At 45.1% G+C, this 15,664-nt stretch overlaps 1 long non-coding RNA gene across 1 annotated transcript; it reads right to left on the bottom strand.

Annotated features, from left to right (window-relative positions):
* Positions 1-7,961: 7,961 nt before the first annotated feature.
* Positions 7,962-14,997, bottom strand: LOC144753720 (uncharacterized). Its single transcript, XR_013594497.1, has 2 exons — positions 14,832-14,997; positions 7,962-8,371 (listed from the first exon to the last, which is right to left on the bottom strand). It is a non-coding gene; the product is annotated as an uncharacterized LOC144753720 (long non-coding RNA).
* Positions 14,998-15,664: the final 667 nt, after the last annotated feature.

Here is a 15,664-nt window from a genome sequence, read left to right on the forward strand (position 1 = left end):
CAGATTGTTTATATGTTACTTTGTAGCCGCGCTCTCACTCAGCCCACGAGCTGAGAGCAGCGATAAGAATGCATGAATTGAAACTAATAATGAACTAAAGCAACAGCTCAGTGCTGGCACAGGCTGCAGCACGCTCTCGAACTCGGAGAGCAGCAGGAGCCGTGCACAGGCGCCGCCGGTGGCGGGAGCTGACAAGTCGGCAAAATGCGTGACAATGCATTTCAGTGCGGTGTTGCGGAACACCGCACTGAAATGCGTGAGTGTCACACCTGGTGTGTGATACTTGACAGGAATGCGCGTCCTCCACCTCTAACTCGCGGCCGCATCCTTCCTTCTGACTCGCGGCTGTGTTTGCAGAAACGAACTCGCGGCCGCGTCCTTTGCCTCTGACTCGCGGCCGCGTCTATCTCAGCGCAGCAGCCGCCTCTGACGAAATTGACCCGCGGCCGCGTTTCTCTGAACTCCCATTTCGCGACCACGTCTGCAGGCTGTTCACCGCGCGGTCGCGTCCTCTTGCCTTTCTCCAGCTCATGATTACTTCGCAGTTTTATTTCAGTGCTATTTTTCACACTTCCCCTTTTTGCTTGGAATTCTTCATGCAATCATTGACTCACAGATTTAAAAGCATGGCGCGCGTTGGCTTCTCTTACGTAGAGAGATTTTTTTGGTTGGACTTATTAATCACATTTACTTCCTTTTGTGACAAGAATTTACCAGGACAGCGGATTCGCTCGGAATTTCTTGAATTACCGGCCACTTACGACTGCTTGTGGAAGAGCAAAGAAGCACTTGCCTATCTCGCCTGATTTATGCAGTCTGTTTACTTATTTTTCGTGGAGCTGTCCAGCTGGTAAGTGGATTCTTCATCTCTGCAGTACAAGCACACTATTCTGAGTCATCTGTGGTATAGCTGGGGAGGAAACTTATGAGAGCTGTGTCTTCCTCTTAGGCTATTACCTATGGTCTACTCCTTTGACCTAATGTTCTTGAGTCTGCTGGGGGAATTAAGAAGTGGTCGATTGTCCTGGGTTTATTCCCCACATCTCATTCAGTTAGCTTTCTTGAATGAGACTTACTGATTTCCATATTAGGGGCTTTCTCAGGGAGTGTGGGGAGCTTCTCTTCATTCCTGTAGATCAGACCTATCTCCAGGTTAGTGGCGCTCGCAACAGCAACCTGACAGTTTCTTTATAGATGAGGAGGTTCTAGAGTTGCTCCGCAAGGGAGCTAGAGTTAGTTCTTCTCAACATCCCCATGGGTTCATGAGCAGGATCTTCCTCATGCAGAAAAAAGGCAAGGATTTCTGCCAAGTTTTCTATCTGCATCAGTTCAGTTCTTGGATAGTCTATCGACAGATCAAGATGAAAGGCATTCATCTCCTTCGGGACCTTCTACAGGAAGGAGATTGGATGGTGTGCCTCGATTTCAAAGACTCGTATCTGACAATTACCATTATCCCACCTCATCGGAGGTTCCTTCAGTTTTTCTGGGACGACTAATGTTATGAGTTCACCGATCTTCCCTTTGGTCTCTCTTCAGCATGGTGTTTCACCAAACTGGTAAGACCAATTGTCTAGTGACTCAGGCAAAAAGGGGTGCAAATGATCATCTACATGGATGATAGCCTAATCAGGGCTCAGAAGAGGGGCACAGTCCTTCACCTCTCCCATGTGATTCAAATCCTACAAGTTCTGGGGTTTATATTCAACAGCGAGAAATCTCTTCTGAATCCTTCCCAAAACCTGGAGTTTGTGGGGTTTCAAGTGGACTCCATAGCTACAGCACTAAAACTTCCTGTGTCAAAGATTCTGTCCATAAGGAAAAAATTGAGACAGGCCTTAAATACTAGCCATTTTGTTGAGGATTCGAGCGAGACTGGTGGGCCTTCTTGCACCTACACATGCCATCTTTCCAGGGCCACTCCATTCTTGAGCCCTTCAAAAGCTCAAGATTCTTAATTTCCGCAAGGGTCTGTCCTACGCGGAACACATTGCGTTGTCAGAAGAAGCCAAGACGGAGATCTCCTGGTGGCTGGCTCATATGAACGCTTGGAACAGCAACACAATATTTGCCTCTGTTCCGTAGATAGTCATAGAGTCGGATGGGGTTGGGGTGCCAGATGTGGTTCGATTGAGACAGGGGGCCAGTGGTCTCCGGAGTAGCTTCAACTGCACATCAGTTGTTTAGAACTCCTCGCAGGCTCGTTCGCAGTGAAGACACCATTCAGAGGGCAAAATGTTGTATTCCCTGTCGGATGGACAATGTTTCAGCTGTCCAGTACATAAACAAACTTGGGGGCACTCTATCTCGTCTCCTAGTGGAGATTGCCAAGGACTTTTGGTATTATTGCCTGGAGAACCAGATTGCGGTGCAAGCGGAGTACATTCTAGGTCAGGTGAATGTAGTAGCGATTGGAACTCTTTGTTCCTTCATGACTCCAGCGACTGGCGTCTTCACCCTCACTTATTTCGATCCCTAAATCAGTTGTGTAGTCCATGTGAAATGCACTTGTTTGCATCCCATCTAAATGTGCAACTTCCCCAATTTTGCAGCTCGAGAGTTTGGATGCGTTTCTGCAATCTTGATCGGGAGCAGTGATTTATCCTTTTCAACGGGTTCTTTCCCAGATCCGCCATCAACTTGTGAAGGTGGTGCTAGTAACCCCATTATGGAAAGCGCAATTGTGGTTTCTGGGGGCCATGGCTCTATCATGTACCCCTCCCGTACAGATTCATCCATTGCCTGATGTGCTCCTGGATCTAATTAGGCATCCACGTTAGCTTGTGCTCTACGGTAATCTTCCTCTCATGTCATGGAGACTTTCTGGAGATGATGGCAAATGCCAGGAATTTCGGACCAAGCTCTTTTCTTTTTATCCCAATCATGGGCTCCTAGTACCTACAAGAAATACACTGCAGCGTGGAAACCATGGGTTTCTTGGTGTAGTGAACAATGTGTGGACCCCCTGGGGACCACAGTGCAAATGTTCGTTTATTTTCTATCACATCTTGCCTCTCAAGGATTGGCATATAGAACAATCAATATTTTTGCTCTGCAATTTCAGCAGGTCACTCCCATGTGGACAGTAAGCCAGTTGGAGAACATTCTTTTGTGTGTAAACTTCTTTGAGGAGTTAAGCTGGTGCATCTTATCACTCCTAAATATTACATTTGGTGGGATGTTGATGTCCTTTTGTGTTTTTTGCAGGCTTGGCCCGCGAATGAGGACCTATCTCAGAAACAGTTGTCAGCAAAGTTGATGGTCCTGTTTTGTCTCATCTCCTACAGACGAGTGTCAGATGTTAAGGCCCTGGAAATTGCAGGTTGAGTGTTTACCCTTTCGGGGTTTCTTTTCATATCTTCTAAAAGAACCAAGATTAATTCTCTTCGTATTAGTTACTCAGCCTTTACAGATAATCTAAAATTATGTTTTGTTTGATACATCATGGCCTATGAGGACTGTACCCGTGAGTTCCGCAGAGATCAGTCGGGTCTGTTACTTCTCGCTCTACAAAAGCCCATTGGGCCTGTTTCTTTTGCCGCATTAGCTCAGTGGGTTAAATGGATTCTTGGTGAGGTTGGTATTGATGTCTCTATTTTTGGAGCTCATTCTGTGCGTGGCGCCATGGCTTCTAAAACCTTTTTGTCCAGTTTTAGACTGAAAGACATGGCGGCTGCAGATTGTTTTTTGGATACCACATTTAAAATGTTTTACCACAAGCCAATTGTGGATGTTGCATCTGTGGCTCCGCTTTGAACAAGCATAATCCGAAGCCTCCGTTCCTGCTAGAATAAAAAGATGTCTAGCTATTGCGTCAATTTTTAATTCTGTAAAGGACCCCGAGGCGAGGATTATCCTACCCACAAAAAGTATGTTCTAAGCATGTATTTTAAGATATCATTGATGTCTGTACTCACTGTAATGTCATTACCGATGTTTGTGTTTTAACCAGCCATTGTATAAAATGGTTCTGTTTGAACACAGGCTGTTAAGCTATATTTTCGAATTCACAGGCACGGATTCCAAAACGCGTAGACTGTGTCTTGGCTCGGCTGGCTATTCAGCGGTGGTTTCGGAGGTTCCTGATTTTCCTGGATTATCGTGGTATGCCTGCATGAACTGTTCCAGTATCGTTTGGGGCAAAGATGGCTCATGTTTGAGTCGGTTTGTTACATTATATTGAAGCTGTTGGTTTTGCAAAGAAAGAGGAAGGACTATGGTTCCAGGACAGTATATAGTGCTGTGTGGGTTGGTGGAATATGGGCTGAGTGGCTCACGGGAAGTGTTTTTTGTATGTTACTTTGCTGCTGTGATCAATTGATACAGAAAGACAACCATAATTCTCACCTCCGTGTCCTTAATAGAGTTGAAAAGTCTTGATGCAATAGCTTGAATTTTTTTTATTGGTGCTCATGTACAGCGCTCCAGTGCCTTCGGCATATAAAAAACTGCAAAAAAAAATAAAAGAAACATTGCTAAACTGCTTAAAGTTCCTAATTTTATGAAAGATGCAGATAGTACTACACTGTCTTTCCGGTTATTTAATTATATAGCACCTAGATGAATAAGTGGAAGTTAAATGTAGATATTCTTAGTAATTTATGAAGAAAAGTCTTATTTTATTAAAAACATGAAGGCGAGTATTATGCTTCTCTAGTTTTGCTTTATTAACATAACAGCAGTCAAGAACTATAACCTTCTACAGGAAGGAGATTGGATGGTGTGCCTCGATTTCAAAGACTCGTATCTGACAATTACCATTATCCCACCTCATCGGAGGTTCCTTCAGTTTTTCTGGGACGACTAATGTTATGAGTTCACCGATCTTCCCTTTGGTCTCTCTTCAGCATGGTGTTTCACCAAACTGGTAAGACCAATTGTCTAGTGACTCAGGCAAAAAGGGGTGCAAATGATCATCTACATGGATGATAGCCTAATCAGGGCTCAGAAGAGGGGCACAGTCCTTCACCTCTCCCATGTGATTCAAATCCTACAAGTTCTGGGGTTTATATTCAACAGCGAGAAATCTCTTCTGAATCCTTCCCAAAACCTGGAGTTTGTGGGGTTTCAAGTGGACTCCATAGCTACAGCACTAAAACTTCCTGTGTCAAAGATTCTGTCCATAAGGAAAAAATTGAGACAGGCCTTAAATACTAGCCATTTTGTTGAGGATTCGAGCGAGACTGGTGGGCCTTCTTGCACCTACACATGCCATCTTTCCAGGGCCACTCCATTCTTGAGCCCTTCAAAAGCTCAAGATTCTTAATTTCCGCAAGGGTCTGTCCTACGCGGAACACATTGCGTTGTCAGAAGAAGCCAAGACGGAGATCTCCTGGTGGCTGGCTCATATGAACGCTTGGAACAGCAACACAATATTTGCCTCTGTTCCGTAGATAGTCATAGAGTCGGATGCCAGTTGATGGGGTTGGGGTGCCAGATGTGGTTCGATTGAGACAGGGGGCCAGTGGTCTCCGGAGGAGCTTCAACTGCACATCAGTTGTTTAGAACTCCTCGCAGGCTCGTTCGCAGTGAAGACACCATTCAGAGGGCAAAATGTTGTATTCCCTGTCGGATGGACAATGTTTCAGCTGTCCAGTACATAAACAAACTTGGGGGCACTCTATCTCGTCTCCTAGTGGAGATTGCCAAGGACTTTTGGTATTATTGCCTGGAGAACCAGATTGCGGTGCAAGCGGAGTACATTCTAGGTCAGGTGAATGTAGTAGCGATTGGAACTCTCTGTTCCTTCATGACTCCAGCGACTGGCGTCTTCACCCTCACTTATTTCGATCCCTAAATCAGTTGTGTAGTCCATGTGAAATGCACTTGTTTGCATCCCATCTAAATGTGCAACTTCCCCAATTTTGCAGCTCGAGAGTTTGGATGCGTTTCTGCAATCTTGATCGGGAGCAGTGATTTATCCTTTTCAACGGGTTCTTTCCCAGATCCGCCATCAACTTGTGAAGGTGGTGCTAGTAACCCCATTATGGAAAGCGCAATTGTGGTTTCTGGGGGCCATGGCTCTATCATGTACCCCTCCCGTACAGATTCATCCATTGCCTGATGTGCTCCTGGATCTAATTAGGCATCCACGTTAGCTTGTGCTCTACGGTAATCTTCCTCTCATGTCATGGAGACTTTCTGGAGATGATGGCAAATGCCAGGAATTTCGGACCAAGCTCTTTTCTTTTTATCCCAATCATGGGCTCCTAGTACCTACAAGAAATACACTGCAGCGTGGAAACCATGGGTTTCTTGGTGTAGTGAACAATGTGTGGACCCCCTGGGGACCACAGTGCAAATGTTCGTTTATTTTCTATCACATCTTGCCTCTCAAGGATTGGCATATAGAACAATCAATATTTTTGCTCTGCAATTTCAGCAGGTCACTCCCATGTGGACAGTAAGCCAGTTGGAGAACATTCTTTTGTGTGTAAACTTCTTTGAGGAGTTAAGCTGGTGCATCTTATCACTCCTAAATATTACATTTGGTGGGATGTTGATGTCCTTTTGTGTTTTTTGCAGGCTTGGCCCGCGAATGAGGACCTATCTCAGAAACAGTTGTCAGCAAAGTTGATGGTCCTGTTTTGTCTCATCTCCTACAGACGAGTGTCAGATGTTAAGGCCCTGGAAATTGCAGGTTGAGTGTTTACCCTTTCGGGGTTTCTTTTCATATCTTCTAAAAGAACCAAGATTAATTCTCTTCGTATTAGTTACTCAGCCTTTACAGATAATCTAAAATTATGTTTTGTTTGATACATCATGGCCTATGAGGACTGTACCCGTGAGTTCCGCAGAGATCAGTCGGGTCTGTTACTTCTCGCTCTACAAAAGCCCATTGGGCCTGTTTCTTTTGCCGCATTAGCTCAGTGGGTTAAATGGATTCTTGGTGAGGTTGGTATTGATGTCTCTATTTTTGGAGCTCATTCTGTGCGTGGCGCCATGGCTTCTAAAACCTTTTTGTCCAGTTTTAGACTGAAAGACATGGCGGCTGCAGATTGTTTTTTGGATACCACATTTAAAATGTTTTACCACAAGCCAATTGTGGATGTTGCATCTGTGGCTCCGCTTTGAACAAGCATAATCCGAAGCCTCCGTTCCTGCTAGAATAAAAAGATGTCTAGCTATTGCGTCAATTTTTAATTCTGTAAAGGACCCCGAGGCGAGGATTATCCTACCCACAAAAAGTATGTTCTAAGCATGTATTTTAAGATATCATTGATGTCTGTACTCACTGTAATGTCATTACCGATGTTTGTGTTTTAACCAGCCATTGTATAAAATGGTTCTGTTTGAACACAGGCTGTTAAGCTATATTTTCGAATTCACAGGCACGGATTCCAAAACGCGTAGACTGTGTCTTGGCTCGGCTGGCTATTCAGCGGTGGTTTCGGAGGTTCCTGATTTTCCTGGATTATCGTGGTATGCCTGCATGAACTGTTCCAGTATCGTTTGGGGCAAAGATGGCTCATGTTTGAGTCGGTTTGTTACATTATATTGAAGCTGTTGGTTTTGCAAAGAAAGAGGAAGGACTATGGTTCCAGGACAGTATATAGTGCTGTGTGGGTTGGTGGAATATGGGCTGAGTGGCTCACGGGAAGTGTTTTTTGTATGTTACTTTGCTGCTGTGATCAATTGATACAGAAAGACAACCATAATTCTGACCTCCGTGTCCTTAATAGAGTTGAAAAGTCTTGATGCAATAGCTTGAATTTTTTTTATTGGTGCTCATGTACAGCGCTCCAGTGCCTTCGGCATATAAAAAACTGCAAAAAAAAATAAAAGAAACATTGCTAAACTGCTTAAAGTTCCTAATTTTATGAAAGATGCAGATAGTACTACACTGTCTTTCCGGTTATTTAATTATATAGCACCTAGATGAATAAGTGGAAGTTAAATGTAGATATTCTTAGTAATTTATGAAGAAAAGTCTTATTTTATTAAAAACATGAAGGCGAGTATTATGCTTCTCTAGTTTTGCTTTATTAACATAACAGCAGTCAAGAACTATAAAGCTACAAATACCATGAAGCAAAGCAACAGACTAGCCAATGGGATAGAAACAACGCCATCATAGTAACAACCAAAAGAATATCGATCATGTGTAAACCCTCACACTTGACTGCGAACAGCCCTCTTGTGCGAGTAGTTAAATTGAACCAGAAAACAAAGGAAAAATAGATAATAGAATAGAAATCACCAATGTAAAAGTAAAGTGTTCTTGGTAAAAGTTAATGAAACTGAAACACCGATAAGATTCCAGCAGGAGAGGAAGAACACCATGGAAATCTGTTGTGGCGGAAGAGGCAGAGGAAAGCCCAGCAGGAACTGTGGAATCCCTATGAGGAAGCAGGTGAAAACTCCAGAGAAGCTGTTAGAGAAGGAAACAAACAACAAGTTACCAAGTGTTGCGGTGTAATAATCCTCTCCTTCATGTCTTTAATAAAATGAAGACATTCCTTCATAAATTACTAGTAAAATCTACATTTTATGTCAATACTGGAGGCTCCTATAATGCTTGTTTAAAGCATTATAGGAGCCTCCAGTATTGGGGTCTCTAGTTGGCACAGGATGGTACTTGTGGCAAATAGGGACCCTCTCCTCTAGTCAGGGCAAGGGGATACACTCCCAAAATAACCCCTGCTCACCCCCTTGGTAGCTTGGTACGGGCAGTAAGGCTTATCTCAGGGGCAGTGAGCAAAGCATTTGTGAACACATACAGTAATCAAGTGACAAAACTACAAATGGACACCACACTGGTAGTATATCAAAAATAGTTAGCTTTTATGTAAAGATTTAGCACAAGACCACATAACGACAAAAAGAATCCACAATACTATCAGCAATAAAGAGTTCTTGTTAGAATGCTTAATTTTAGGGTTCTGTGCGATTCGTACCCTTTGTCCGGCTCTCACGGTGATGAAAAAGAACCCAAAGAGTCTAATGCGCAGCGGACGCTTCGGTCCGATGTGCTCAGAATGTTGTGCGAGTTGTACACAGTACCTTTTTGTATTGCGTCCGGCACGGACGGGCGGTGTACAAAGAAAGCGTTGCACGGTGCGTTGTCCTCCTTTCACGATGCGAGCTACGGGTCGTTGAGCCCAGAGCTGCGATGATTGAGGTGATTGGTGCTTGGTGTGGGGCGTTCAGATTACCTTGCGGCATAGGAGCTGTACTGCGTGAACTGCGTTGTCCAGTCCTTGAACGCGGTGCGAGGCGTACCCAACTCTAGATGCGATCGTGGACTTAAACTCAGCGGCAGTGTATGTGTCGTTCCGACCAGTGCGGCTCGATGAGGTGAAGCGATGTACGTTGCGTTGTCCTGCTGTCACGATGCGAGCTACGGCTCGTTGACGTCCTTGGTACGATTCGTTGGGCGCAGAGCTGCGTTGATTGAGGCGGACGGGCTTGGTACGGTGCTTCATAGAACACGAGTCGATCGTACGAGGCGCACACAGCTCCCTGCCTCGGCGCTACGGAAAACAGCGTTTCCAGCAGCTCTCCTAAATGCGGGTGAAGTCCACTGGTCCTGGGACTTTGTTCAGGGGGCAAGCTCACTTACAAGAACTTGGAGATCTTTGCACAAGTGAAAATAAAGTCTTTAAGTCTTTCTCCTCTCCTTCAGTAGCAAGGCAACCACTTCAGGCCAATCCCCCAGGTCAGGGACAGTATTCCTCCTTCAGCTTTCCCAGTTCCTTCTCTTCAGGCAGAGGTTTCTTCTTGTAACTTCAGAGGTTTCTGAAGTATCTTTGTCTAATCTGGATCTAATCTCTTGGGAGCAGGGTCCCAATACTCATACCCCTAAATCCTTTGTTCCTCTGGGGCTGAGGGGCCTTTGCCCAGTCTAAACCAGTTCTGGAGCACTCTGTGGACATGACTCTGACTTTCTATTCAGGGAGCAGGCTAGAGACATCAGACACTCCACAGAAGGTGGAGCCAGCATTGTGGTGGAAAGGCACAGTCCCATTCAGAGCCCAGGTGCACTCCTCCCACCCATCTGGATGTAAATCTCTCTATTCACCGCCTAGCCTGCCCTTTGGAATTCCCCAGCCCTGTCACTCATAGAAACCAGATAGCAGATACACATCCTAGCAGAGGTGGGCTGGAAAGGTTAGGCAAGCAAATACCTACTTTCTAAAAGTGGTATTTGCGAACACAGAATATTAAAATAAACTTTACTAAAAGATGTATTTTATTATTCTGAGTTCAGGCATACTAAACTCGAATTTCTACCATGTTCTCTGAGTCTGCTGGGATTATAAAGTGTAATAATTCTAACAGCCCATTCTGGCCTATGGAGAACAGGTAGACTTGCAATAGTGAAAAACAAAAATGGCTGTAATTCACTATTAGGACATGTCACACACATCAGGGCTTGTCCTACCTTATACTTGCAATGCACCCTGCCCTTGGGCCTACCATAGGGGTGACTAATATGAAGACAAGGGAAGGTTTAGGGACTGGCAAGTGGGTGCACTTGCCCAGTCAGCATGACAGTACCAGACTGCATGCAGGCTCTGCAACGGCAGACCTTAGACACATTTTACAAGGCTGCTTCTGTGGGTGGCACAACCAGTGCTGCAAGCCCACTAGCAGCATTTGGATTTACACGCCCTGGGCACACTCAGTGCACTGTACTAGGGTCTGACAAGTAAACCAAACATCCAATCAGGGAACCACTAATCAATACATCAATTTACAGTAGGGAGCACTTGCACTGTGGCACTGGTTGGCAGTGGCACAGTGCTCTGAGCATCTAACACCAGCAAAAACACGAGGCAACAGAAAACATGGAAGGGAGACCCATGCCAATGGTGCCAGGTCTAACACGTGTTCCCTCCAGCTGAAATGTGGGGCGAACTACCCTACCTCTTGGGAGTTCTCATCACTAAGGCGGAAAAATCTGGACAGACCATCAGCGTTGGCGTGTTCTGTACCAGGGCGGTGTTCCACCGTAAAGTCCATACCCTGTAGGGAGATGGACCACCTCAACAGCTTTGGATTTTCACCCCTCATCAGCATCATCCATCTGAGGGGCCTGTGGTCTGTCTGAACCCGGAAGTGAGTCCCAAACAGGTATGGTCTCAGCTTTTTTAGTGCCCAGACCACAGCAAATGCCTCACGCTCAATAGCACTCCAACTCTGTTCCCGTGGAAGTAACCTCCTAGTGATGAAGGCTACAGGTTGGTCAAAGCTCTCTTCAGTAATCTGTGATAGAACAGCCCCCACACCATGCTCTGAAGCGTCTGTTTGCACGATGATCTCTTTGGAGAAGTTGGGTGCCAGGAGCACAGGCGCCGTGCACATGGCAGCTTTCAGGGCCTCAAAAGCTTTCTGACAGGTGTCAGTCCAAATCACTTTCCTCGGCTGCTTCCTTGAAGTCAGCTCTGTCAAGGGTGCAACAATGTTGCCATACCCCTTGACAAACCTCCTGTAGTACCCTGTGAGTCCTAAAAAGGCTCTCACCTCTGTCTGGATTTTGGGGGGTTCCCAAGCCAGGATGGTTTCAATCTTGGGTTGTAGGGGCGCCACCTGGCCGCTCCCAACTTGGTGTCCCAAGTACACTACAGAACCCTGCCCGATCTGGCACTTACTCGCCTTGATCATGAGGCCTGCCTTCCGCAGGGCCAACAACACTTCCCAGAGGTGGCGCAGATGTCCCTCCCAAGTGACACTGAACACTGCGATGTCATCCAGGTAGGCGGCACTGAACTCATCCAGTCCAACCAACACCTGGTTGACCAACCTCTGAAAGGTGGCAGGGGCATTCTTCATCCTAAAGGGCATACCACGGAACTGGAAATGCCCATCTGGTGTGGAGAAGGCTGGCCTCTCTTTGTCCCCATCAGTCAAAGTGTAATAATTCTAACAGCCCATTCTGGCCTATGAAGAACAGGTAGCCTTGCAATAGTGAAAAACGAAAATGGCTGTAATTCACTATTAGGACATGTGACACACATCAGGGCTTGTCCTACCTTATACTTACAATGCACCCTGCCCTTGGGCCTACCATAGGGGTGACTAATATGAAGAAATGGGAAGGTTTAGGGACTGGCAGGTGGGTGCACTTGCCCAGTCAGCATGACCGTACCAGACTGCATGCAGGCTCTGCAATGCCAGACCGTAGACACATTTTACAAGGCTGCTTCTGTGGGTGGCACAACCAGTGCTGCAAGCCCACTAGCAGCATTTGGATTTACACGCCATGGGCACACTCAGTGCACTGTACTAGGGTCTGACAAGTAAACCAAATATCCAATCAGGGAACCACTAATCAATACATCAATTTACAGTAGGGAGCACTTGCACTGGGGCACTGGTTGGCAGTGGCACAGTGCTCTGAGCATCTAACACCAGCAAAAACACATGAGGCAACAGAAAACATGGAAGGGAGACCCACGCCAATGGTGCCAGGTCTAACAATGTTAATTACAGATGATGCAGTGTGAACAGGTTTACAATAAAATGTCCTTAAAACATTATCATTGGACCAGTCATCGGATCTAAGAATGTCACTTAGTCTGGAGCCTGCCCAGAAAGCATTAGAAGCCATGGCACTTCTACAGGAATGAGCCCCAAAAACGGTGGTTTCAATTACTGCCAAAGACCTAACCCATCTGACCCAACGAGCCAAAGTGACGGAAGAGACTGGATTGTGGGGTTTACGGAAAGAAATGAGGAGTAGGGAATGAAGGGATAGTCTGAGACCAAAAGTCTGTTGCTCATACAGTTTAAGACATTGTCTAACACAAAGTTTGGGTTGGACTGGGAAATAAGGATAACATACTGAGTATTAATTAGTCTTTGTGCGTTTGTTAACAGTAGACATAACACTTGCAGGAAACGGGATAAAACATCTAATGCTTTAACATTCGACAACCATTTTTAATAGAGATTAGGCATAGCAACTTAGTAAGTTTTATGGAAAGCTTTTTTAATGAAAGTTCAGTGTTTTCAGGCCAGAAAATATACAGTTTCAATAGAACACTTACATCCCACAGTTTGATATATTTCGGAAGTGGAGGATTAGAAAATTGTTCTCCCTTTAAATGTAGACATATGAGCAAATTCTCTCCCACCAGTTTGGGATTGGTGATGGGATGATTCATGGAAATTGCCATCTGTGCAAGTTTATGGTTACCTCCACTAGCTTCAGCTGCCAGAACATTTGCATTGTAGATTATACCTGCTGAAGATGGGATTGAGTGATGTTCCAAAACACCAGTTTTCAAAAAAATCCAGGCGGATTTATGCGCTTTGGTGGTTCCAGGAGCCCAAGCTTTGCAAATGAATTCCAAAGCCTCTGCCGAAATGAAATCAAGGGATCGGGCGAACCTGCAACTTTCCAAGCAGAGAGTGTGACAGAATTGTCTAGAACTAGGTTATGAGGCTGGCCCAAAGGATCCAGAAGGAGATTGGGGAAGCAGAGCTGGAAAGTCAATTGCCAACTCTAGAAGGGGAGGGAACCATACATGTGATTGCCAGAACAGAAAGGCTATTACTAGAGTAGCTAGTTGACATCTGGCCTGAGCGTCAACTCTGCTAATCATTAGAACACGAGGGAAAGCTTAGGTGACTAAATGGGACCAGTCCTGTAAGAAAGCATCTGTAGCTAAAGCTAGGGGGTCTGGATGCCACCTGAAAAATGAGGTAGATGGGAATTGAGTCTGGCGGCGAAAAGATTGATGTTGAAAGGACCCTACTTGTGTAACAGAGACTGGGACACAGACTGATTATGTCTCCAATTGCTGGAGTCCCGAAGATGACAAGAATGTCGATCCGCTATGGAATTGAGACTACCTGGTATGTATTGTTGAGAAAGTAAAACTCCCCAAAACGTTTTGCAAGTTCTGATAGAAGTTTGGATCTAGTGCCACCCAGCCGATTCATATAACTGACTGCTGAATTGTCCATACGAAGAAGTACGGAACATTTCACCCTGTCTTTTCCTCGGCTTTCGATTGGAAAGGAGCCTGCCAGCTTCTTTAAACAGTGTATATGCAATTTGGCCTCTGGAGACCATGTACCCACAGTCAAGATTAGACTATATCGGGTGCCCCTTCCTGTCCGACTTGCATCGGATTCTATAACAAGAAGGGTGAGATGAAGATAGTCCTTCCTTTCCAGTCATCTAAATGGTCTATCTGCCATTGAAGCTCTAGCTGAGACTCTGGGTCGATACTGATGGAATTGGAGTAGGTGAGACCCTTGCCAAAGAGGCCTATTTTTAGCTGTTGCAGGGCCTGATAATGACGAGTGCCCTGAAAAATGTCTTGTATGGAAGAAGAGAGATCTACAATTCGTGCCAGAGATCTGAAGGAGAGATGGGAATTGCGAAGAGTCTGAAGAATTCCGTATTGAAGAAATTTTCAGTGACTCTGGCTAATGGACATTGTAAGGTAAGTGTCTTGTAAACCTAACCTTAGCATCCAATTGTGTTGGAGCAAGAGGCTGTGCGATGTAGATTAGTTTCCATTTTGGGAAATGGTGATAAACCACAAACTGGTTGAAGTGTCTGAGGTTGATAACTGGCTGCCTCTCTTTGTTCTTTTGGACTAGAAACAGTGAACTGAAAAATCCCACAGGATCTGGGGTGCAAAGTTGAATTGACTTTTACATAAGAGAGACTGGATTTCAAGAGAAATGTGATAGGACATTTTGCATGAAAACCTTGAAAGAGGAGGATACACAGTTTGGAAAGGTATTGCGTAGAGCTCTGTAACATAACCTTCTATAGTGTTGAACACCCAAGGATCTGCAGCTATGTTTTGCCACCTTGTGAAAATGAACTGAAGACTGCTTCCTACAAGAGGAGGGCCACTAGGACTCACCTTGTTGATTGATGGCCCTGAAATTCTTCTGTCCGCGACCGTAATTTCCTCCACCTCTTTGTTGGTAGAATTGAGGCTTGTAGTCTTGGTAGCCATAGTTTGAGTTGAAGGAGCTTCTGGATCCCTGGTTACGATAGTTACAGCAAGGAAACCGGCTCCTGCCTCTACTGACCTGTGCAAAGACACGTTGAGAGAACACTTTTTTAGTGAATGTTCAGCTTTGTCAATGGACGAAAAAGTAGTGACATATCTACTAAGGTCTTTGATAAAAGAACCCCAAAAAGACTATCCTCGTTTATATGCTAGTATCAAGAGTAGCCCGATCTGTTAGCTTTGGATGGACTTTAATAGAAGACCTTTCCTCCGTTTGTGCATTATGGCAGGGTTAGCATTGTCTAGTAAGCAGTAAGCTTTATGAATCCATAAAGCCAGATCTTAAGGATCAATATCTGATTTATCAATCAGGCCATCTCTGCCATGTCAAAAATGTGAGCCAAAGAACCCAATATGTCAAGTAGCTTGTCTTATCTGCTTCCTTACAGGGATCTTTTACAAATTCGGAAAAGAAAGCAAGCAACTACAGGTCAATTTGTGGAGTGGAAGTTATATTGGAGGGCAGAGAAGGCCTGGGACATTCTGATTTCAGTTTAGCCCTAGTTTGCTTGTCCAGGACAAATGCAGTCTAAAAGAGATGTAATCTCCAATGTGAGCAGCAGCAAACCATTCTATGGAATTTAGTTGGCGTATGAGGGTCGGGTCAAACATAGGAGACCCTTAGGTGTCCAGAACTTTCTTGGCCAATAAAGGATCAGACGTGCAAAGAAGCAATTTGG

This window comes from Lissotriton helveticus, chromosome 5_1 (assembly GCF_964261635.1).
Source record: "Lissotriton helveticus chromosome 5_1, aLisHel1.1, whole genome shotgun sequence".
Classification (NCBI taxonomy): Eukaryota; Metazoa; Chordata; class Amphibia; order Caudata; family Salamandridae; genus Lissotriton; species Lissotriton helveticus.